At 34.4% G+C, this 25,756-nt stretch overlaps 1 pseudogene; it reads right to left on the reverse strand.

Moving 5' to 3' along the window:
* Positions 1 to 2,033: 2,033 nt before the first annotated feature.
* On the reverse strand, positions 2,034 to 2,237 carry LOC129022841 (small nucleolar RNA U3; annotated as a pseudogene).
* Positions 2,238 to 25,756: the final 23,519 nt, after the last annotated feature.

Below are 25,756 nucleotides of genomic sequence, written 5' to 3' on the forward strand. Positions count from 1 at the left end.
CCAGTCATGCTGACACATGAAGGTAACCATCACATACATTAAACTCTTTTGAAATGGCCGTGGACTTTCTAAGCATAAATTCAGTGAGAGGAAACTCAGAAACTATTTCAACCACATAAACACACAATATTTTTTGTCTCTTCAAACACCATAAAAACCTAAATATTAATTGTCAAATAGGGAAAAATGCAATATATATGGCAAAGCATAGACGTCTTCACTATATAAGTTTTATAAAACATCAGGAAAAACACAGATACCTCAACAGAATAAAAGGAGGAAAGGAAGACAGAAAGTTAATTAATAGAAAAAGAAGTACAGATATGATTTAACGCAGTAGAAATCAATGAAATATGAGTTACAATAAAACAATTTTTGTCAATTTGGTAAATTTTAATGGCATAATTATTAGTGTTAGTAAGAGTATAAAGAAAGTTCTATGCCACACGTGCCTCAAGTGGGAGTCAATTTTGTACGATTTGTTAAATTAGCAATTTGTCTTCTTAGAGAGGTTCAATTGAAGCTCAAATTTTTGTTAAAAAATTCAGAGAAATATTTAAAATAATGAAAATAAAAGTACCTCAAATGTCTTACAACACAGGATCTGTTAAGTAAGCCAGTTTCCTCTAGAGAAAAGAATATTAGATAACTCTTAGAAGATGTATTTTGGTGAATATTTACTGTATTGGAAAAGTCTTCCGAGAAACAATTAAGTGGAAAAACAGAGGGGAAAAAGCTATATTTTTGTAAAGCACACACACACACACACACACACACACACACACACACGCTATAAAGCACTGGAAGGAGCTCACTGAAAGAATAGTAAGTTTATGAGTGATTTTAATATTCTTCCGTATATTTTATATTTTAACTTTTATAATCATAAATTTAGTATTTTGAAGTTAAATTTTTTAATAAAGTCAACATGCATACTGAAAAATGAACAAATAACAACGGAACAGCTGGATGAAATTTTACAAACTTGAACACATTCTTGTAACTACTCTCCAGACCAAGAAATAGCTATTTGCATTTTCCCAGTATCTATCTTGGGACAGCTATTTTTTACTTACTTTTACCTGATTTTGAAGTTTGTGTAAGTGGAACATATAGTATCTCACTCGTTATGTTTGGCTTCTTTTGCTCCAGTTTGTGCTCGTGAGGTTCATTCTTCTCATCTGCAACAGTATTTTGTTTATTCTCTCATTACTGTATAATGTTCCATTGCATAAATTTACCACTATTAATTTATTTTTTCTATTATAGATGGGGGTTTGGGCTACATTTTTTGATGTGTCTTTTGGGTGAACATAAATACACAATTTTATTTGGCATATACCTTGAAGTGAATTTACTAGTGTATTAGTCCATTTGCACACTGCTATAAAGAACTGCCTGAGGCTGGGTAATTTATAAGGAAAGAGGTTTAATTGACTCACAGTTCAGCATGGCTGCGGAGGCCTCAGGAAACTTACAATCATGGTGGAAGGTGAAGGGGAGCAAGGCACCTTCTTTACAAGGCAGCAGGAAGGAGAAGTGCTGAGAGAAGGGGGAAGAGCCCCTTACATAATCATCAGATCTTGGAGAACTGACTATCATGCGAACAGCATGGGGGAAACTGCCCTCATGATTCAATTACCTCTACTTGCTCCATCTGGTCTCTCCCTTGACATGTGAGGATTATGGGGATTACAATTCAAGATGAGATTTGGGTGGCGACACAAAGCTTAACCACATCAACTGGATTGTTGCCATTTGTCTGTTTAGCTTTATTAGATACTACCAAACAATTTTCCAAAGTGGTTGCACCAATTTTTACCCTTGCTGGTAGTGTATAAAATGTCTAATGTCTTCACATTCCCACCAACTTTAGTATTGTCAGTTGATTTCTTTGTTTTGTTTTGGTTTGGTTTGTTCAGTTAAGCAATTCTGGTGGGTGTGTATTTAAGTTATTGTGATTTTAATTGATGTCTAATAGAATTGAGCACCTTTTCATATATTATTGGTCTTTTTTTCCTCTTTTAAGAGATATCACTTAGACTGCATTCTCTTCCCCTCACTCTCCCAAAGGAAGAGAAAAATCATCAGCAATGGCAAATGGCAGTTGCAGCAAACCAATGCCAAGAGCCAGCTTCATGCCCAGGAGAGAATGCTGCTGTCCGTCCTCATGGTTTTCTGGTTCTTTAGGCATTCAGAAAAACTTCTCCCATAATGATCCCTGAAAGAATAGTCTTTAGATATCCACTATTGGAATTCTTCTGCATTTATTCTATTAATACGTAGTAATTACTTATATATACAGGTCATGACTCCTATATTGACTATATTTATTACAAATATCTTCTTCTAACAGGTAGTTTGCCTCTTGGCTCATAATGGTGCTTTATTTTTGTTGTTATTATTGTAGTAAGAACACTCGATATGCATAATACAGTTAACTATAGGCACAATGTTGTACAGAAGATCTATATAACTTATTCATATTTTATAACTAAAAGTTCATACCCATTGAATGCCCTATATGCCCCTCCATCCATTCTCTAACAATCACCATTCTGCTCTAAGTTTCTGTGAGTTTAACTATTTTAGATATTTGATATAAACAGAATCATGCAGTGTTTGTTCTTCTGTTGAGACAGGCAGGCAGGCTGGTTTCCTAATTTAATGTAGTTTAGAGAAAAAGAACAAAAGCCCTATACTCAAGCTATAGCTTACCTAACTTCAAGCCAATCAGCAGCAAAAGAACCAAGGCACTATTTACCACAAGTTCCTGTCATGGGCAGAGGAATTGCCTGGTCAAGTTCCCCAGGGCCTTTCCTGCGCAGTTAGACTTAAACTTCACCTTACAGTGACCTCATTTCAATGCTAAAAATTATGCCCGGGATGGAGATTTAAAATGATAATGTAATGTGTTAAGTATGCAGAAGCATGTAAAGCCACTGTTCAAATGCTAGAGAAACCCCTCCTGGACATAACTGATGAAACTCTTTCCCATACTTCTCTTGAGGAGCAGCCCACCCTTTTCCTTTGGTGGTACTGACTCCCTTGTGCACAACCTTAATACACTTTCACTTTCTGTCTGTTGCTATATCTGGTGATCTCCCTTGATTTCTATCTCGGAGATTTCAGGAACCCAGAGTGTAGTGCTGGTAATACTGTGACTGGCTAATTTTGCTTAGAATAATGTCCTTAAGGTTCATTCATGTTGTCACATATGGTAGAATTTCCTTTTTTAAAGGCTGAACAATATTCCATTATATGTGTGTATATATATATATATATATCATAATGGTTAAATAAAATGTGATATATATATATATTTAAAGACACCATTCATCCATTGATGGACATTTCCATTTGTCATCTACTAAATATATTCAGAAATTTTGATTGAGATCAAAATGTGTGTACAGACAAATATGGGGCAGGTTTACCATCTTTACAATATTGATTTTCTAATAAACAAACATGGTATGTCTCTCAAGTTAATTACATGTTCTTTGATATCTGTCAAAAATGCTTTGTATTTTTTGTGTGCAGTTGTTTTGTGCATCTCCTGTTAAATTGATTGCTAGTTTTTTATGTTTTTCAGTCACTGTAAATAGTATTATTTTAATTTTACTTTCCAATTTTTGTTGATATTTTGAATTACAATTAATCTTTTATGTTGGTATTATATTCAGTAAACTTGCTAAACTCAGTTAATTAATTATATTAGTTTAGCTAAGTTTTTTTATTTATAACTAATCAAGTTGTCCACAATTAATGATACTTTTATTTCTTCCATTCTAACTTTTACCCACTTTATTATTTTTTTCTTTATGTACTATCTGAGACTGCAGGACAAAGTTAAATAAAAGTAGTATTAGTGAACATTTATATTTTGTATTTTTAAAAAAATATAATCATGAGATAAATCAGTGTAAATTTTTTTTCTTGTAAAGTCTGTTAGGTTTTGGTAGTAAGGTTATGCTGACTTCATTTCTTAAATGTGGGAGGTTTTCCAACTTTTCTATTCTTAGGATTTTTTAAAATATATATCATGGGAAATTCTCTATTTAGTAGAATACTCTCAGAATACAAAAGTAAGATTGTCATTGTTTCTTTCTCAAGTGTTTGAAGAATTCACAATTCAAAGCCATTTGGGCCCAGAGCTTTCATTTTGAAAAACATTTTAATTATGTATATAATTTATTTGATGAAAACCAAAATTTTAAAATTGTTTACTCTTTCTTTTGTCAGTCCTAAAACATGGTGTTTTTCAATAGAAATTTGTACATTTTTATACTATGTCCTTTAAGTTTTTCATGTCTATAAAATCTTTAGTGATGTTTTTAATTTCTGATATTAATAATCTGTATTTTTTCCTCTGATTTATGGTTGCTCGTACATTTTTCTTTTTGTTCATATTTTTAAAAATAAACTTCTGGCTTTGCTTTTATTGGTTATTAATCTTTGCTTATATCTTTATTTTTTTTCCCTACTACTTCCTTTGGCTTTAATTTACTGTTCATTTTTAAATTTCTTGGGATGAAAAAGATATTGTTGTTTTTCAGCTGTTCTACGTTTTTGAAATATATAAATTTTAGCTATACAAATATCTTTAGGCATTGCTTAGCTGAATCTCAGTAATATTGATATATATTCTTATTTCACTGTAATTAGTTACATTTTCAATGAATTTACTCTTCTGAAATATTATTTTATACACCAGCTAGATATGGTATATTGTAGTAACTATTTCATGTGAATTTAATGACAATGTGTATTTTGCAGTTGTTGGATACAATGTTTTATATATATCTATTAGGTCAAACATTTTAATCATATTGTTCAATTATTCTCTATTTTTTGTGTGCTCATTCTATTATTAATTGCAGCTGGATTAAGGTTTTCCTCTGCCAGTTTGCACTTGCCTATCTGCTTTTAAGTCTATTAATTTTTGCTATATAATTGAGAACATACAAATTTATACTCTATCTTCCTGATAGACTGAACCTTTTATCATTATGAAATATACCTTTCATCGTTATGAAATAGCTCTGTATATTGTAATGCTTCCTGATTAAAAGCTATTTTGTCTGATGTTAGATGGGCAAAATCAGCTTCCTTTGTTTAGAGTGTGCATGATACACACTTTTTAAAAAACATTTACTTGCTCTAGTCCTGCATCTTCAAAATTAAGGTGTGGTTCTTCTAATTAAAATATAGTGGCTTTATTTCTTTTCCAATCTGAAAACTTATTGTTTCATAAATGGATAGTTTAGTCCATTGACATTATGTGTTTACTGTTTTGTCATTTGGTTGTGCGGGGTTTTTTTTTTGTACCATTTATTCTTTGTTATTTCTTTTACATTAATTATTTCATATTATCCTATTTTTGCCTCTATTAGTTTTGTCTTTTAACTAGAACAATTCATCCATATTTAGATTTATATCCATTATCTTAAAATTTGTATTGTTGTCCATTGTTTCATTTGTTCTGCTTCTTTTTATTTGACTTTTTTTAGAATTAGCACATTATACAATTATTTTATTTCCCCTTTTATTAGGCAGTTACTATATATTATTTTAGAAGCTATCCTTTAGATTACAATATACACATGACATATTACAATCCACTATAAGTCAGTAATCTTGTCATGATGAGGCTATCACTTGGACATGGCTAGCACATTGGACATTCTAATTACATTTAAGCTTTCCCTCCTTTTGTGCTATTGTTGTCAAGTATTTTAGCTTTAACTGTATTTAATTTAAAATATTATTATTATTGTTTTAGTTAATTTTTATTTAGACTTGCCCAAATATTTATTTGTTCATTTACTCTATTGTTTCTTCGTCCTGTATTTCTTTCTGGGATCAATTTTCTTCTGTTCAAATAATCTTCTTCATTATGCTTTTCAGTGTAGATTTGCTCATGACAAATTTTCTCAGTTTTGTTTTAATGGGCATTCTTTTACTTTGACTTCACTTTTAAATGATATTTTTACTGATATAACATTCCAGTTTGACAGGCTTGTAACCCCCTCACCGCCCCCCCCACCAACCCCTCCAATATTTTAAAGGTATCATTGCCTTATTTTCTGGCTTCAATCATTTATGTTGAGAAGGCAGCTGTATCTATTCTTTGCTACTTGAATCTAATGTATTTTTTTTCTCTTCTGCTTTTTAAATTTCCCCTTCGTCTCTGGAGTTCAGATGTTTCATTACGACATGCCTATATGTGATTTTCTTAGTATTTTATAGATTTACAGACTGTAGTGCTTATTGAATCTGACTTAATATTTTTGTTTGGAAAAATTCTCAGATATTTTAACATTTTACCTACTCTATTTTTTGTCTTCATCCTTTCTGAATTTCCAATTAAATTTGTGCTATGTCTTTTTACCAATTCCCATGTTTTTTATACTGTATGGTTTTCTCCCCTTTCTTTTTTTTAATTTGGATGTTTGCTTCTAATCTGTACGCTAGTTCACTTATCTTCCCTTTAACTATTTGGAGTTATTGTTCTAATTCACTATATGCCTGTTAATTTTTATTAAATGCCAGATATTCTATATGAAAAAAACTACAGGTGCTTTGTCATGTCATGCTTTCAGGAAAGGTTTCACCCTATCCTCTGGATGTCAGCAAGGGTAGGGGCAGGTCATGTATTCCAATCAGGGAGTGAGCTGACTTCGTGTTAGAGTTTAGTTTTTGTAAGCTTCCCTCTGTTTCATCCCCTTTATTCCTGAGATACAGTTTTCTAGTGATCCCAACTGAAAGCTAGCATGTTTCCTAGAGCCTTTTTAATTGGCAAATTCAGAATGCTAATTTGTGTCACCTTAGTGCTGTAAGATTGCTGAAATCTCAACTTAGGTTTTCAGCTACTTTTTGTTGGTTTCTTAGTTTAAGCATTAGTTAATGTCTCCAGGGGAAAATCTGTTCAAAGTTCCATGATCAGTTGTCTACGCCTGCCTTCCTCTGGAATCTTGGCAAGCTCCAGTCTTGGTACATTTAAAAGCCCAAATTCCGAATTTTGTGTTCGCAGCCCCATGAGGCTGCCAAAAGATCTGCTAAACCACTGTTTTCTTCTTGGATCTCTGCTCAATTTATTGTGTAGCTCTTTAGTGCCTTGCTACCTACGGCTAATTAATTATCACATACTTCAAGGAGAAAACCAGTTCACAAAATGTTGGATTCCCTCAATGAGTGTTCCTTTCTCTAAGGATTCTGGTCTCTTGAGTCCTGACTGATCAGAAGCTCTCTGATGTTTTCACACATGCATATGTTATATTTCTTTCAGTTTTTAAAGGTGCTTTCAGTGGGAGTGTTGCCTCCTATAAGCTATTTTGTCAAAGTTGAAGGCAGAAATCTCACATTAAAGGTACTTTAAAATTGGTCCTTGTACTAACTGAAGTACACAACAAATACTTTAGGAAAATAAAACAACTTAAGCCAGAATAATACACCAGGAATCACTGGTAAAGAGAAATCAAGTTATTAGGAGCAGCCAGAGGTACTAAGAGAAAAGAAACAAATCTCTGAATAACTTCTACCTTACAGTTTAGCCTGGAAGTAGTTCACTTACTAAAAAGAAAGTTTGGAACCTTCTGTTTGTCAAAGAGGGCCTTTGCATAGTTTAATAAATCTTAAAGAAAGTAAGCATATAAAAATGAAAATTGCCTTTGCTAAATCTCCAAGCTAAAACTGTGCTAAGAGTAGAGGAAAAGACTCTACTGGTTCATTGTGGCTGTTTTGGATGCTCAGGACTTTACCCTGCCTGTTAGTTGGTCTAGTAGACATTATATTAGTTCAAATTTTGTCTCAGGGTGCATTCTGAAACATCTTCCAATTGAGGGCTATATTTACATCTGTTAAAGTGCCTCCTGGGTGAAACCCTTCTGCTTCGTTCTTGCCTTTCCTATGAGCCATTCAAAAGGCAGAGTGAAGAAGAGGATCTACAATCTAGCCTCTGTCTTCTGTATATCTATAAACTATGTCCGTTAGAATGACAGAGTCAATGAGCAGTCAGAGAGATATGCAGGAATTTGAATTTTTTTTGCACCGATGGCTAGTTAGAGGCTGGTTAACAGGAGGTCCTTCTGGGTGATGGAGCTTGTTTTTTTTCTAAACTATTGGAGGCAGGCATATGAGAAGGGAGTTTGGTTATACTTTAAGACATTTGACTTACCCCTAATGAGTGTTGAGAATTTCTAGAATACTTATAATCAAATAAAAGAGTAAAAATATTGACTAAAGAAAAATACAAATGTTACTGGAATGTAATTTGGCCAATAAGAGTTGTCTGATACACATCCCCCCACCCCCAATGAAGGGAACAAAATAACAAATAAACAACTATATTTTGACATGAGTAACTGAGGAAGTATGCTGGAGAACATCAGGGAAGCAGTGAAATTCCTGAGGAGCCTGGAAACTCAGGATAGCACCATAGAGAGTGAAGCAACTCATCCTGTCTCTGCCATTCTGTCTCCCCAACTGGGATCAGCTCAGAGCCAGGGGAGTCTCGTTGTGGGGAAAAGGTAAACTAGAGACCCTTGGGAGTCCCTATCACCAACAGATACAAGTAGCCATTGCTGCAAGAGGATCCCCAGTTCTCATAGGCACCAAATCCAGTATGGACAGTTGCCAGGAGTCCACACAGCTGTATTATCACAGAGCAGAAACACCCTTGGCAACCCTGATCCCTGCAACCTAAGCTGCTACAGTGTCATCTTGAAACCAGACCCAGACCTAGAGTGTGTCCTGCCTTGAGACCAGTAGCCACCAACTCCCTTTATCCCTGATGCCTCACTATCCTTGTACTAACATTCACATGCATGCCTGCAACAGCACCAGTACACAGGTTGCTGGGAGTTTATGCCTGAAGGACTGACCAAGACCCCAATACATGAATGCATGAGGCACCCTATAGCTCAGGAAAACAGTCAGGCCTGCGCAGTGGAGAAGCTCCATGTAGCCAGTTAGCTAGAGCACACCCCCTCTTGGAATAACATCCAGCATGAATGAGACTCCATCATCCCCAGAGAGGACCCCACACAGCTGCCTGGCCCATACATGCTGCACCTAGCCTGACAACCAGTCCGGTGGTGGCCCCAACCTCCCAGACAGCCTGCCACACAACTTGCTGGCCCACCCCACCCACCTGCAATTGGCCCTCAAACCAACCCAGTGCTCTTTGTCCCAGAAAAATTATGCCACCACCATCACAAACCCCTGTAACCTAGGTACCTGAGTCATTTGCACACATTGCAGATGAGGATTACAGCTGAAGAATCTGTTCATAAACCATGCTACTGAGCACACTCAGAACCAAAGTCAACATACCATTTCCAACTGACACCCTAGAACCCATGTATAGGAAAAAGTCTTTTCCTTCAAAAACTATTCCATAAAATTAAAAAATAAATGGCTGTCTACTAGAAATGAATATAGAAATACAGGGACACAAGAAACATAAAAGGCAAGGAAATATGACATCCTCAAAGGAACACAATGAGTGTCCAGTAACAGATCCCAAAGAAAAAGATTCTTACAATATAATTGAAAAGGAATTCAAAGTAATGATATTAAGGAAACTCAATGAGCTATACGATAATATGGACAAACAACAATCAAATCAGGAAAATAATTTATAATTTGAGAAATTCAACAAAAAGATAGATATCAGAAGGAAAAACCAGAATTCTTCAAGTAAAAGAATTCAATCAATAAAATAAAAATATAATTGAGAACTTTTATAACAGACTAGATGAATTTCAGAACTTGAAGACAGTCTTTTGAAATAACCCATTCAGAGAAATAGAAGAGAAGGAAGTCTATGGGAATTATGGGATGCCATTATGTGAACAAATGTTTACATTATAGGAGTATAGAGGAAGAAGAAATAAAGAAAGGCACAGAAAATCTGTTTAACAAAATAATAGCTAAAAACTCCCCAAGTTTAGGGAAAGATATGGACATTCAGATACAAGAAGCTCAAAAGTCCCTGGTGAAATTCAACCAAAAAAAAAAAAAAAAAAACTTCTCTGAGGCATGTTATAATCAAACTGTCGAAAGTCAAAGACAAAAAGAATTCTAAAAGCTGCGAGAGAAATATTTCATCACATATAAGGAAATCTTCATTAGACTATCAGCAAAATTTTCAGATGAAATTTTCCAGACCAGTATAGAATGGGATAATGTATTCAAAGTGCTAAAAGAAAAAAACTGTAAGACAAGAATACAATGTACTATAAATACTAGGCCAGCCTTCCAAGAAATGATTAAGAAGTGCTACAATTGGAAACAAAAGGAAGAAAATTGCTGTCATGAAAGCATGTGAATGTATAAGTGTCATCAATATAGGAAAATCCATAACCATATCTTGGTGCCAAAATGGTGTTATGTAAATCTTTCAATCCTGTAGTATGAAGATTTAAAATAAAAATGGTCAAAAACAACAACACCTATGATTAGTGGCTAAGGCACACAAAAGATGATATTAAGGCAACCAAAATACAAACCCTGTGTGGGGGGAAAAGTCTAGAGTATTTTTATGTTACCAAATTTAAGTGGTTTTCTGCTAAAAATAGTCTGTTTTAACTACAAGTCTCTGTATGGTAAAACCATAGTAACCACAAAGAAAAAATTAGAGCAGATATACCAATGAGAAAGAGAAATGAAACAAAGCTTAGAACCACAGAAAACCACCAAACCACAAAAGTAAATAATGGAAAGAAACAAAAGAAATAAGGATCTACAAAACAATGAGGAAACAATTAACAATATGGCAGTAGTTAGTCCTTACTTATCAATAACAATCTTAAATGTAAATGATGAAATTCCTCAATGAAAAAATATAGAGTGGTTGAATGACTAACAAAACAAGACCCAACTATATGCTGCCTAAAAAGACTCCCCTTACTGACTAAAAGTGAAAGGATGGATAAAAATATTTCACGCAAACAAAAACCAAAAGCCAGCAAGAGTAATCACACTTGTACCACAAAAATATAATTTAAATCAAAAACTATAAAAAGAGATAAAGAAGGTCATTATATAATGAGAGAGGAATCAATATAACAAGAGGATAAAACAATCATAAATATTTTTATGCCTAACACCAAATATTTAGAGGAAATATTATTAGGTATAAAGGGAGAGAGACACTGTAATACAATAAAAGTGTGGGGCATCAAAATCCACATTCAGCAATGGACAAATCATCTAGACAGAAAATCAAAAAAGCAACATCAGACTTAACCTATACCGCAGACCAAATGGACGTAAGAGACATTACAGAACATTCCATCTAACAGCTAAAGAATACATATTTTTATCAACTGCACATGGAATATTCTCCAGAATAGATGATATGTGAGGCCACAAAACAATTCTTTACAAATTTAAGAATATGAAGATTATATTTTCAAGCCACAGTAGTATAAAATGATAAATCAACAAAACCTTACCAATATGTGGAAATAAAATAACAGTCTTCTATATAACTAATGGGTCAATGAATACATTTTCTAAATGAAATTTTTTTTGGAAAATAAGAATGAAAACACATTATACCAAAGCCTATGAGACACAGCAAAAGTGGCTCTAGAAGCAAGCGTATGACAATAAAATCTTTATCAAAAAAGAAGATTTCTAATAACCTAACCATGTACCCCAAGAAACTAGAAAAACAAAACTAAACTAAACCCCAATTTGGCAGAAGGAATAAAATAATAAAGCCCAGAGCAGAAATAAATGAAATAGAGACTAAAAAATTTCAAAATATCAACAAATTTAAGAGTTGTTTTTGAAAAATAAACAAAATTGGTAGTCTTTTAGCTAGACTAAGAAAAAAAAAAGACCCAAATAAATAAAATTAGAGATTAAAAAAGGACCATTTCAACTGTTGTCACAGAAATACAAATTGTTATGAAAGACTACTATGAACAACCATATGCCAAAAATTTTGAGAAGAAATAGATAAATTCCTGGACATATACAACCCACCAAGACTTCAGGACTTTGACCAGCAGCCCCCCAGATCCTGAGGCATAGACCTTGGTTACACCATCGACTTCCCTGGTTCTGAGGCTTTCAAACTTGAATTGAGCTATACTACTGGCATCGCAGGGTCTCCAGCTTACAGACAGCCTGTTGTAGGACTTCTCAGCCTCCATAATCATGTGGGCCAATTCCCCTAATAAATCCCGCCTGATATATTTATATACACATCTTATTGGTCTGTCTCTCTGGAGAACCCTAACTAACACAGATTTAGCATTAGGGAAGCCAAATATCATTCCTTCTCACTCTATTCTCTACAACACAATGGGAAGAGATCTGTGAAATTGTTCTTTCACAAAAAGGCTGTGATAAGTGTATGAAGCTACTAATAATGAAAGATAAAAGTTTAAAAGCTAATTATTATTGATGCTGTGAAAGCAGAAAAATGCTTAATTGCAATGGTCAAGCAATAACCAGAGTTTCAAATGGACAGCACATCTTTACAAAATTTGTAGACCACAATCACTCTCCAAATACAAGGGCAGCCAGTGTTTCAAAATATCACAGAAGTAAAAACTCAGGCAAAAAATACAAGAACTCTCTCCTACTCTTGCCAAATTATTTAATCATGTACTACTTCTGCTCCTTCTCACATAGCACCATGCTTGGCTTCAAAAACCACCCTTTGTCAGAGAATAAAAATAATTCTACAAGTTCAATGACTTTCTGAACCAAAGACATTTGCTGATACTGACATTTCTTCAGCAGTACAAAACACGTTAAATGGTGAACTATTCTTAATTAGAGATTTGACTGTTAAAGAAAATAGACTTCTTTTATTTACCACTAAATCTAACAGAAAAACTAGTGCATGTTTGCTTTGGCTAATGGATGGCACTTTCAAATTGTCCCGGCAGATTTTTTATGAAATATGTACAATTCATACACCTGTTGGATCTAACTTACTCACTCATTTATATATTAATGACTGAAAAAAAAGTGGAGCACTTTATAAATGGTTATTTGAATTTTTGGTGAACTTTGCAGAAGCAAATAGATTTTAATTGATTCACCAAACCATAATCATAAACTTGGAATTCAGTGTGATCAAGGCTCCTAAAAGTGAATTTCAAGGTGTTATCAATAAAGTTTTTTCCTTATTCAGCTCAATGCATATGGCAGAAAATTTAGATGAGTGGATTGGCCACGTGATAAGGCCACAATGAAAACTTCAGCTTAAAAATGTGTCATTTGCCTGCATTGGCATTCCTTCTAACTGATGACATTCCAGGAGTTTTTAATAAATTAAAGCTGCATTTGCCCGGAGAAGCCAGTGAGTGGTTCAAAAATAATTATGTGCACAGGAGGATAAAAAGACACATAGTGGTGTTGCTTTTCAATCATCAGTGTTGTTCCTGCCAAATTTGTTGTCAGTATATGAATGCATGTAGAATGGATTTCTGCGTGCTCAAAACAACATGGAAGCATAGCACAGAAGATGAGAAAATGTAACAGGGAATGCTCAAGTTCATGAATATTGACTCAGAGAAGAATTGCAAAAAGAGCACCATCACGTAGAAAATGAATGTGAATATATTCTCCATGGAGAACCATGCCTCCCCTGCACTGCCACAAAAAGCAGATTTACACTTTTTCATATATCAAGTTTTCTTTTTAGGTTTTTGGTTGCTGTTTTTTTTCCTTTTAAAATTATTTCCCCCCTGTTTAAATTGTCAGTATTAATTTTTTACAATTTGCTATGTTATTTATTTTATCTTCATATCATTTTTCATATTGGCAGTATTAATTATGTAAAGACTTTTAGAGATCTAATTTTTTATGCACTTTTTGCAAATTTGACTTCACAAAGGTGCGTTGTCACACTGGCTTTGTATGTAAGCGTTGCACTTGTGTGTAGAAATGTTGAAAAGTCCTCAATAAATGAACAGATGTCCTTTTTGGACATCTGCATTTGTGAAGGATGAAACTTCTCAAGATGTTGGCTCTTTGGGTGACTGCATATGTGGTGGTGACCAGTTATGGTTTTTGATCAGTCTCACCAAATGGCTTAGGTTGTTGGTCATGGTATTTCAGATGATGGTAGTTATATAAGCTATTTCTTTATTAGTACTATTTGTCTGCTCACAACTGTTGTACTCATGTGACTGCATTAGTCTACATGAGAGTATGTGCTTGCAAAAATATGTATGTTATAATTGCCCATTTCATTGATTAGAGTGCCCTATGAAGTGTTCTGTCATGTTTTCATATGTTTCTCAAATAAATTTCCATTTTAAAAATATAAATAAATATCTTTTAAGAAATTTTGAAATAATTTTTCCGGAATTATATTTTCAGGACTTTGATCTTTTGGAATTACAACATTAAGGATTGTGATGTTTGGGATTGGATTTTTAAAATTAGATTTTTGAAGTATATTCATAGATATATGCAAATATCACCACAGTAAATTTTAGAATATTTTCATCATCTCTCCAAAAATTCTTACCTGCTTTACCTTTCATACAAACCCTTCACCCCTCAGCTGACTCCCACCCTCACCCCCAGCCGTAGGCAACTATTAATCTGCTTTAGGTCTCTATAAATGTCGTGGTTCTAAACATTTCATGTTAATGGAATTATATAATAGATAGTCTTTTGTGACCGTCTTCTTTCATTTAGCATGATGTTTTCAAGATTTGTCCAAGTTGCAGCATGTATCATTACTTCATTTCTTTTTATGGCTAAATAATATTTCAGTATATGGATATATCACATTTTGTTTATTTATCAGTTGATAGGTGTTTTCCCCTTTTGGTTTAAGATGAATAATGCTTCTATGAAATACTCATTTACAAGTTTCTGTGTAGACTATGTCCTTTGGCGGGTATATGCCTAGGTGTAGAATTACTGGGTTATATGATAACTCTATGTTTAATCATTTGAGGAACTGTCAGCTTGTTTTTCAAAGAAGCTGTACTACTTTACATTCTCACCAGTAGAGTGTAAGCATTCAAATTTCTCCACATTCTTGCCAACACCTTTTATTCTAGTCACCTACTGGGTGTGAAATGGTATCTCATTGTGGTGTTTGTTTGTTTGTTTGTTTGTTTGTTTTGAGATGGACTCTTGCTGTGTCTCCCAGTCTGGAGTGCAGTGGCGCAATCTTCACTCTCTGCAACCTCCGCCTCCTGGGTTCCAGCTATTCTCCCATCTCTCCCGAGTAGCTGGGATTACAGGTGTGCACCACCACACCTGGCCTATTTTTTTTTTTTTTTTTTTTTTGAGACAGAGTCTCGCTCTGTCGCCCAGGCTGGAGTACAGTGGCGCGATCTCGGCTCACTGCAAGCTCCGCCTCCCGGGTTCACGCCATTCTCCTGCCTCAGCCTCCTGAGTAGCTGGGACTACAGGTGCCCGCCACCACGCCTGGCTAATTTTTTGTATTTTTAGTAGAGGCGGGGTTTCACCGTGGTCTCGATCTCCTGACCTCGTGATCCACCCGCCTCAGCCTCCCAACCCTGGCTAATTTTTTGTAGTTTTAGTAGAGAGGGGGTTTCACCACGTTGGCCATGCTGGTCTCGAACTCCTGACTGCAAGTGACCCACCCACCTCGGCCTCCAAAAGTGCTGGAATTACAGGTGTGAGCCACCACACCCAGCATCATTGTGGTTTTAATTTGTATTTTCCTGGTGATTAATGTTGTTGAGCTTCTTGAAGAAACATTTATTCATCTGATTTACCCATATTTGATTTGGTTGTCTTTTTATTACTGAGTAGTAAGAATTCTTTACATATTTTGGATGCAAGTCACATACAAGAGCCATAATGTGCCAATATTTTATCTCATTTCTGTGGTTGTCTTTTCACTTTCTTTGTGGTGTCCTTTGAAGTAGGAAAGTTTTCCACTTTGGTGAAGTCTGATTTCCTATTTTTTTTGTTGTTGTTATTGTCATTGCATAAGCTTTTAGTGTCATACCTAACAATCCTTTGCAAAACCCAAGATCATGAAGGTTTACCTCTTTGTTTTCTACTAAGAGTTTTAAAGTTTTCACTTTTACACTTAGGTCTTTGATCAATTTTGTATACATTTCTATATGTGGTATGAGGTAAGCACTGTTTGCATGTGGCTATGCAGTTATCCCAGCACTTTTTGTAAAAAAGAACTATTATTTCTTCATTGGATGGTTTAGAATCCTTGACTAAAATAAGCTGATTATAGGTAAATGGCTTTATTTCTTGAATCTCTATTCTATCCCATTAATTTCCATTAATTTGTATGTCTATTCTTTCTCCAGTGGTAGAGTGTCTTGATTATAGTTGCTTTGTAATCATTTTACAAATAGGAAGGCATGGTAACTTCTGGTTGCAAAATGATGGCATAGAAGCAAGCTGGCTTTACTCTTCCAACAGAAAATCAAAAATAAATATATACAATGCCAAAATTATCTCCATCAATATCACAGAACTAAAACATGAAGATAAGACAGTTCTCAGGGACACAGAGAAGTGAAACAAACAAACAAACAGACAAAAAAACCCCCCACAAAACTCCAAGCTGATGGTAAGAGAATTAGACTTTCATACCCATGAAACTATTTCCTCCCAATCTATCCAGCATTAAGTGTGCTGAAAATCCTCCTTCTCCAATTCACAGTTTCTACACTGGAAAAAGCGAGCAAGGTAGACAAACAGCTGTCCTACAATCTTGAGTTCACTGGTGAGAGACTGGTTTCTGCCTCAACCTATGGGAAGCTCAGAGATGCCTAGAGGGAGAAATAGTCTTAAGGACAGCCAGAGACAAAGGAAGGAGGTGAGACCATCATCTCCAGCACTGGAAACTCTGCTCTGAAACTTGGTCATAGGAGACAAGAATCAGAGCGGCTTCTCAGCAGCACCGTACTGTAGCAGGTTTGTTCTACAGGTCTCCTGGGCACAAATTCCCAGTCAGACTTCCTATACTCTGAGATATCCCATTTGGGACCTCCCTTACTCAGAATAAGAGGCATCCTGATTGTTTACTAGAACCAAGACAAACCAGGGCTAGAGGCATCATCTGGTGCCAAAAAAAAAAAAAAAAAAAAGGCAGCAACCCAGTGGGTGAGGGGGAGAAGAAAGAAAATCAACAGGTAAATTACAAAAACATTTAAACAAACATATCCAAAAAAAGAAAAAAAAACAAGACAGAAAAGAATGGAATAAATACTAATCCTTCAACGCAAAGACATAGATATACCTCCAGAAGAAACAGAATACATGGAATCATAACCTTCTCCAACAGACAAAGCAAGAAACCAGTCACTGACCCTAAAGAGATGTTGATATGTGAACTCTCTACACAAAAAATCAAAATTGCAGTTTTAAGGAAACTGTGATCTATAAGATAACATATCAAAGCAATTTAGAGGTTTATTAGAGAAATTTAACAAAGATATTGAAATAATGAATCGAATAGAAATCTTGGACCTGAGAAACACATTTGCTGAACTGAAAAACTCTTTAAAGGTTCTCAACAGCAGAATGGATAAAACAGGAAATAATTGGTAAGATCAAAGACAGGCTATTTGAAGATATGCAGTCAGAAGAGGAAAAAAATAATGAATGCATAGAAATGAAGATCATCTGTGAGATACAGAAAATTACCTCAAAAGACCAAATCTAAGAATTATTTGTGTTCAAGAAGAAGTTGAGCAAGATTAAGACAGAAAGTTCATTGAAGTAAATAATAACAGAAAACTTTCCAAAACTTAAGATATAACCAGGCACAGGAAGGTCAGAGAACACCAACCAGATTTGATCCAAGTAAGACTACCACTAAAACATAAAACAATCAAACTCAAAGGTCAAGGACAAAGAGACGATCCTAAAAGCAGTCAGAGGAAAGAAACACATAACATATAAAGGAGCTGGCAACAGACTTCTCAATGAAAACCATACATGCCAGAAAGCAGTGAACAACATTTTTGAAGTGTATAAAGCTATTCAAGAATACTACATTCAGCAAAAATATCTTTCAAATATAAAGGAGAGACAAAGTCTTTTCCAGACAAACAAAAGCTCAAAGAATCCACCACTACCAAATCCAGCTTATAATAAATGATAAAGGGAGTTCTTTAATCTGAAAGAAAAAAACACTAGTATGCAAAAAGAAAATAGGTGTGAAGGCCCAAAACCAACAAGCAAAATTAAGTATAAGGAAAAACCCAGAAAACTCTAACACTAAAATTGTGGTGTGCAATAGAATCATAGCTCTAGCTAAAATCCAAAAAGCAAATCTATGAAAAACAAAAGTAATGATGCCTACAGAAACCTGTTAAAAAATTAGGCAATATTAAAATATGTAAATTGAGAGAACATAAAGTCAAAATGTAAGGAGGGATAAAGTGTAGATGCTTTTTTTTTTTTTTTGAGAGTCTTGTTGCCCAGACTGGAGTGCAGTGGCACGATCTTAGCTCACTGCAACCTCCACCTCCCAGGTTCAAGTGATTCTCCTGCCTCAGCCTCCTGAGTAGCTGGGATTGCAGGCATGCACAACCACGCCCAGCTAATTTTTGTATTTTTAGAAGAGATGGGATTTCGCCATGTTGGCCAGGCTGGTCTCAAACTCCTTACCTCAGGTGATCCGCCTGCCTCGGCCTCCCAAAGTGCTGGGATTACAGGCCTGAGCCCCTGCACCCAGCTGTGTAGATGCTTTTAAAACTTTTTTTCTTTGTTTCTATTTTTTTCTTTGTGATATAAGTTGTCATCTCTTTAAAATTGTTGTATCTAGAAGATTTTTTGTAAGCCTCATGGCAACCACAATGTAAAATATATATTTTTAGTGAAATATATTTACTAAAAATAAAAAGCAACAAATTTAAACATACTACCGGAGAAAATTACTTAATCACAAAGGAAGACAGTTAGAAGGGAAGAAAGAAAGAGTTACAAGATAATAAAGAAAGAAAGGAACAACAAAATGGCAGTAGTAAATCCTTATTTATCAACAATAACACTGAATGTAAATTCACTCAGTTATCTAATTAAAGGCATAGAGAGGCTGAATCGATAAAGAAAGAAGACCCAACTATATGCAGCCTATAAGAAACCTACTTCACCTATAAAAACACACATAGTCTGAAAGTGAAGAGATTTAAAATGATATTTCATGGAATGGAAACAAAAAAAAAAGAGCAGGAGCAGATGTACTTACATCAGATAAAATAGGCTACAAATCAAAGACTGTAAAAAGAGACAAAGAAGATCACTGTATAATGATAAAGGAGTCAATTCAGTAAGCTGTTTTAACAGTTATAAATATCTGTGCACTCAACACCAGAGCTCCCAAGTATATAAAGCAAACATTAATAGATACAAAGGAAGAGATGAACTGCAATACAATAATAGTATAGGGGACTTCAACATCCCATTCTCAGTAATATACAGATCATCCATGCAGAAAATCAACAAAGAAACATTAAACTACACTGGACCAAAATGGTCCAACTGACATTTACAGAGCATTTTACCCATCTGCTACAGAATATACATTCTTTAACCAGCACATGGAACATTCTCCAGTATAGACCATATCATAGACCACAAAACAAATCTTAACACATTCAAATGAGAAGAAATCGTATCAACCATCTTTTCTGCTGTTATTCCCACAAGGGAATAAAACTAGAAATCATGAAAATAGTGAGGAAGCTTGGAAACTACACAAACACGTGGAAATTAAATATGTTCCTGAGTGATCAATGGGTCAATGAAGAAATTAAAAAGAAAATTTAGACTTTCCTTCTCTCTTCCTCGAATCATAAATTTTCAATGAAGGAAATATTAATATTACTGTTCAAAATTATTTCCTATTAAAGAAAAATTAAAAACCGTAAAAAAAAAAAAAAACTTTTTTGAAGCAAATGACAATGGAAAAACAATATACCAAAATCTATGGGATACACCAAAAGCAATACTAACAGAGAAGTTTATAGCAATAAATGTCTATATCAAAACAGTAGAAAGACTTCAAATAAATGACCAGGTAGTGTACATCAATAAATTAGAAAAACAACAAACCAAAGCCAAAAAGAAAAGAAATCATGAAGATCACAGCATAAATAAACAAAAGAAACTAAAAAATGCAGATGACAAGTTGGTTTTTTGAAAAGATAAAATTGACAAACCTTTGGCTAGACTAACTAAAAGAAAAAGAGCAAGGACCCAAATAAATACAATCAGCAATGAAAAGAAGATATGAAAACTGAGATCGGCCAGGCACAGTGGCTCATGCCTGTAATCCCAGCACTTTGGGAGGCCAAGGCAGGTGAAACACGAGGGCAAGAGATCGAGACCATCCTGGCCAATGTGGTGAAATCCCATCTCTACTAAAAATACAAAAATTAGCTTGGTGTAGTGGCATGTGCCTGTAGTCCCAGCTACTTGGGAGGCTGAGGCAGGAGAATCATTTGAATCCGGGAGGTGGAGGTTGCAGTGACAGGAGACTGCACCACTGCACTCCAGCCTGGGCAACAGAGTGAGACTCTGTCTCAAAAAAACCAAAACCAACACCAAAACCAAAAACAAAAAACAAAAAACTGAGATCACAGAAATACAAAGAATTAAAGACTGTTATGAACAACTATATACCAACAAATTTGGAAAATCTAGAAAAAAAAGTATAAATTTCTGGATATCTACAACCTATCAAAATTGAACCATAAACAAATAAAAAATCTGAACAGATCAATAATGAGCAATGAGATCTAATCGGTAACAAGAAGTCTCCCATCAAAGAAAAGCCTAGGACCTGATGGCTTCACCACAAAATTCTACCAAACATTTGAAGAAGAACTAATACCAACTCTACTAAAATGCATCAAAAAAATTGCAGAGGAGACAATACTTTCAAAATAAATCTATGAGGTCAGCATTACCTTGATAACAAAACCAAACAAGGACACAACAACAAAAATAAAACCACTGGCCAATAAACACAGATGCAAAAATCCTCAACAAAATACTAGTAAACTGAATCCAACAATGCATTAAAAAGATCATTCACCATGATCAAGTGGAATTTATCCCAGGGATGTAAGGGTCGTTCAACATTCACAAATCAATAAATGTGATAAATCACATTAACTGAACCAAGAACAAGAACCACATGATCTTTTCAATAGATGCTGAAAAACATTCAATAAAACTCAATATCCCTTTATAATAAAAACCATTAACAAATTGGGTATAGAAGGAACATGCCTCAAAATAATAAAGACCATATGTGACAAACCCACAGCTAACATTGTATTAAATAAGTAAAAAATGGAAAGCCTTTCCTCTAAGATCTAGAACAAAACAAGGATGTCCATTTTCACCACATTTATTCAACATAATACTTACTGGAAGTTATGGCCAACAATTAGGCACGAGAAAGTTAAAAAGGGCATCAAAATTGGAAGGGAAGTAGTAAAATTAGTCTTGTTTTCAGACATGGTTTTATACAAAGAAAAACTAAAGGCTTCACCCCAAAAACTGTTAGAACTGATAAATGAATTCAATCGTGTTTCAAGATACGAATTCAACACACAAAAATCAGTAGCATTTATATATGCAAACAGTGAATAGTCTGAAAAAGAAATCAAGAAAGCAATCCCATTTATAACAGCTACAGAGAATATAAAATATCTAGGAATTGATTTAATCAAAGAAGTGAAATATCTATTCAAGGAAAACTATAAAACACTGATGAGAGAAATTGAAGAGGGCACAAGAAAATGAAAAGATATTTCATGTGCATGAATTGGAAGAATTAATATTCTTAAATTAACAATACTACCCAAAGCAATTTATAGGCAATGTAATCCCTATCAAAATACCAATGACGTTTTTCAGGAAAATAGAGAACACAACCCTAACATTTATATGGAATGACAAAAGAACTCAAATAGCCAAGGCAATCCTGAGCAGAAAGAACAAAGTTGGGAATCACACTACACGACTTCAAAATATATGACAAGGCCGTAATTATCAAATCAGTATGGTAATGGCATAAAAACAGATACATAGGCCAGTGGAACAGAATAGTGAACACAGACACATAAATCCATGCATTTACAGCCAACTATTTTTTTTCCTTTTGAGACGGAGTCTCCCTCTGTCGCCCAGGCTGGAGTGCAGTGGCGCCATCTGGACTCACTGCAAGCTCCGCCTCCCGGGTTCACGCCATTCTCCTGCCTCAGCCTCCCGAGTAGCTGGGACAATAGGCGCCCGCCACCACGCCCGGCTAATTTTTTGTATTTTTAGTAGAGACGGGGTTTCACCGTGTTAGCCAAGATGGTCTCGATCTCCTGACCTCATGATCCGCCTGCCTCGGCCTCCCAAAGTGCTGGGATTACAGGCGTGAGCTACCGCACCCCGCCAAGCCAACTCATTTTTGAATAGGTGCCAAGAACATAGAATGTGAAAAGAACAGTCCCTTCAATAAATTGTGTTGGAAAAACTAGCCGTATGTAGAAGAATGAAGCTAGATCTCTATCTCTCACTATATGCAAAATCAAACTGAAATGGATTCAATATTTTAATATAAGACCTTAAACTATAAAACTCCTAGAAGAAACCATTGGAAAAGTGCTCTAAAACACTGATTTGTGCAAAGATTTTGTGCAAAGACCTCAAAAGCACCGACAACCAAAGCAAAAACAGACAAATGGGATTACATCAAGCTAAAAAAAAAACACACAAAAAAAACTGCTCAGCAAAGTAAACAATCAACAAAATGAAGAGACAGAATTGGAAATATTTGCAAACTATCCATCTGACAAAAGATTAATAACCAGAATAAATAAGGAACTCAAAAAACTCAATAATTAAAAAAAACCAGATATTTTGACTAATAAATGAGCAAAATATCTGAACAGACATTTCTCAAAAGAAGACATACAAATGGCCAAAAAGTATATGAGAAATGTTTAATGTCACTAATCATAAGGGGAATGCAAATCAAAACCACAATGAGATATCATTTCACCCCAGTTAAAATGGCTTTTATTTTAAAAAGGTCAAGAAATACAGATGTTGGCAAGGATGTTGAGAAAGGGGCACCCTCATACACTACTATTAGGAATATAAATTAGTACAGACACTGTGGAAGACAATATCAAGGTTCCTCAAAAAATGAAAAATACTACTACTGTATGATCCATCAAGATCCATCAACATCCACTACTGGGCACATATCTAAAAGAAAGAATATCAATATATCAAAGAGATAGCTGCATTCTTATGTTTATTTCAGCACTGTTCACAATAGCTAAAATCTGCAATCAACTCAAGTGCCCATCAGTGGATAAATAGATAAAGAAAATTTTATATATATATATGTATATACACACACACACACACACACACACAATAAAATACTATTCAGCCATAAAAAAATGAAATCCTGCCACTTGTAGCAACATGGATGGAACTGGAGGTCATTGAGCTAAGTGAAAGAAGTCAAGCACGGAAAAACAAATATTGCGTGTTTTCATTCGTATGTGGGAGCTAAAAAAGTGGATCTCATGAAGATGGAGAGTAGATTGGTGGTTATTAGAAGCCAGGTAGGCAAGGGAAAAGAGGGGAGAAAGAGAGGTTGGTTAATGGGTACAAATATACATTGTGATAGAAGAATAAGACCCAATGATTTATAGATCAGTAGGGTGAATATAGTTTACAATAATCTATTGTATATTTTAAAACAACTAGAAGAGAATAATGAGGATGTTTCCAGCCTAAAAAATAGACAAATATTTAAGGTGACTAATATCCCAATTATACTAATTTGATTTTTACAAATTATTTGAATGTGTTGAATTAGCATTTGTACCTCTAATATATGTACTTTTGTGTTAACAAAATAAATAAAATTTTCAGAAAATCAAGAAGTTGTGAGTCCTTCTGCTTTATGTTTGTGTTTCAAGGTTGTTTTGGCTATTCTGGGTTCCTTCCAATTTCATATGAATTTTATAATCATTTTGTCAATTTCCACAAAGAAGTCAGCTGGGATTCTGACAGACAGGATGTTGAATCTATAGAAAAGTTTGGTTAGTGTTGTCATGTTAACACTGTTAAATCCATGAACATGAAAATTTTTCATTTATTTTGATTTTTTTAACTTCTTTCAAGTTTTATTAGTCATCAGAATAAAAGTTTTATGCTTCCATTTTTAATTTATTCCTAATATGTTATTCTTCATAATAATATTATAAATTGTATTATTTTCTTAATTTTACTTTTAGATTGTTCATTGCAAGTATATAGAAGCACAATTGATTTGTGTATTGTTCTTGTGTCTTGCAAACTTGTTGAACTCTTTCATTCGTTCTAATAATTGTTTAGTGGATTCCTTAGGAATTTCTTTATATAAGATGATGTTATCTATGAATAGAAATAGTTTTACTTCTTTCTTTCCAATCTGGTTTCCTTTGATTTCTTTCTTTTGCTTAATTGTAATGGCTAGAATCTCCACTCTAAGATTAAATATTAATAGAAGTGGTAAAAGCAGACATTCCTGTATTATTTCTGATATTAGGGGAGAATTATCCAGTCTCACATTTTTCATCCATATCCATGAGAGATATTGGTCTGTAATTTTCTTTCTTGTGATATATTTTGGTTTTTGTATCATGGTAATACTGGCCTCAGAAAATAAAATGGGAAATATTTATTCTATTTTTGAAAGAGTTTGTAAAGAATTGGTATTAACTTTTTTGGTGGGATTCAGTGATGAAGTCATTTGATCCTAGGCTTTTCTTTGTATTATTTTTGATTTACTAATTCAATCTCTTCACTTGTTTTATACATATATTCAGATTGTTTAGGTTTTTTGGTTTTTTCTTTTTTTTTTTTTTGGAGTCAGTTTTAGTAGCTTGTGTATTTCTAGCAGAATCTACTATCGTAACCACCATACAACCAGCTGGCATTTGGAACAGTTTTTCACATTTTCACAGGGAGACCTGATGTTTAGCTGAGTAATTTTTTCTGGCCACTATATATTCTAGTTGGTTGTAATATATGGGGGGTGTGTGTATCATACTGGTTGTTAAACATTTTGAATATTACCCCATAAATTATAGTCATACACTAAACACACACACACACACACACACACGCAATTATCATTCTCTTTTCCTACTGTGTTGATTTTCATCACTTTGCAACATATTAAACATGGGAGTAAGAACTCCTTAGAAGTGATGGTACAGCATAGTGACTACATGCGTTAGCTGGGAAAAGGTGAATAAACAATCATTTAAGTACAACGGATTTGTAAGTTCCTGACCACTTGGAAGATACAATTGGTACTTTTTCTGCTGGACTCCATTCTCTGTAACTAAATACTCCTGATAAAGGAGATAAACCCATTCTCTTAGCAAATGTGGTGCTCTCTCAGTCTGAGGTGCTAAAGGAAAGATTCACTCTGAAATCTCTCATGCAATGATTAATGAATCTAATATATATTCCTGATTCACAGTCTATTTCTCATCCCCCTACTTCCAATTTTCTGGTCCAAATGATGAAAGCCAAATTAAAGAAGGCCATCACCACAAATACAGCTTTAATTCTTTATTAATTTTAATCATAAGCAACCTTTCTATTGAAACCATAATACATTATGAATGTGTTCACAGAGAGGGGATAATATGGTAGTGATGACATTTCTTGGATCTTTTTTTTTTTATTATGGTTTAGCATCAACTTCTTCAAACAGAAAAGAGCGGAGACTGATTAAATATCA

The sequence above is a fragment of the Pongo pygmaeus genome, chromosome 1 (assembly GCF_028885625.2).
Source record: "Pongo pygmaeus isolate AG05252 chromosome 1, NHGRI_mPonPyg2-v2.0_pri, whole genome shotgun sequence".
Lineage (NCBI taxonomy): Eukaryota > Metazoa > Chordata > Mammalia > Primates > Hominidae > Pongo > Pongo pygmaeus.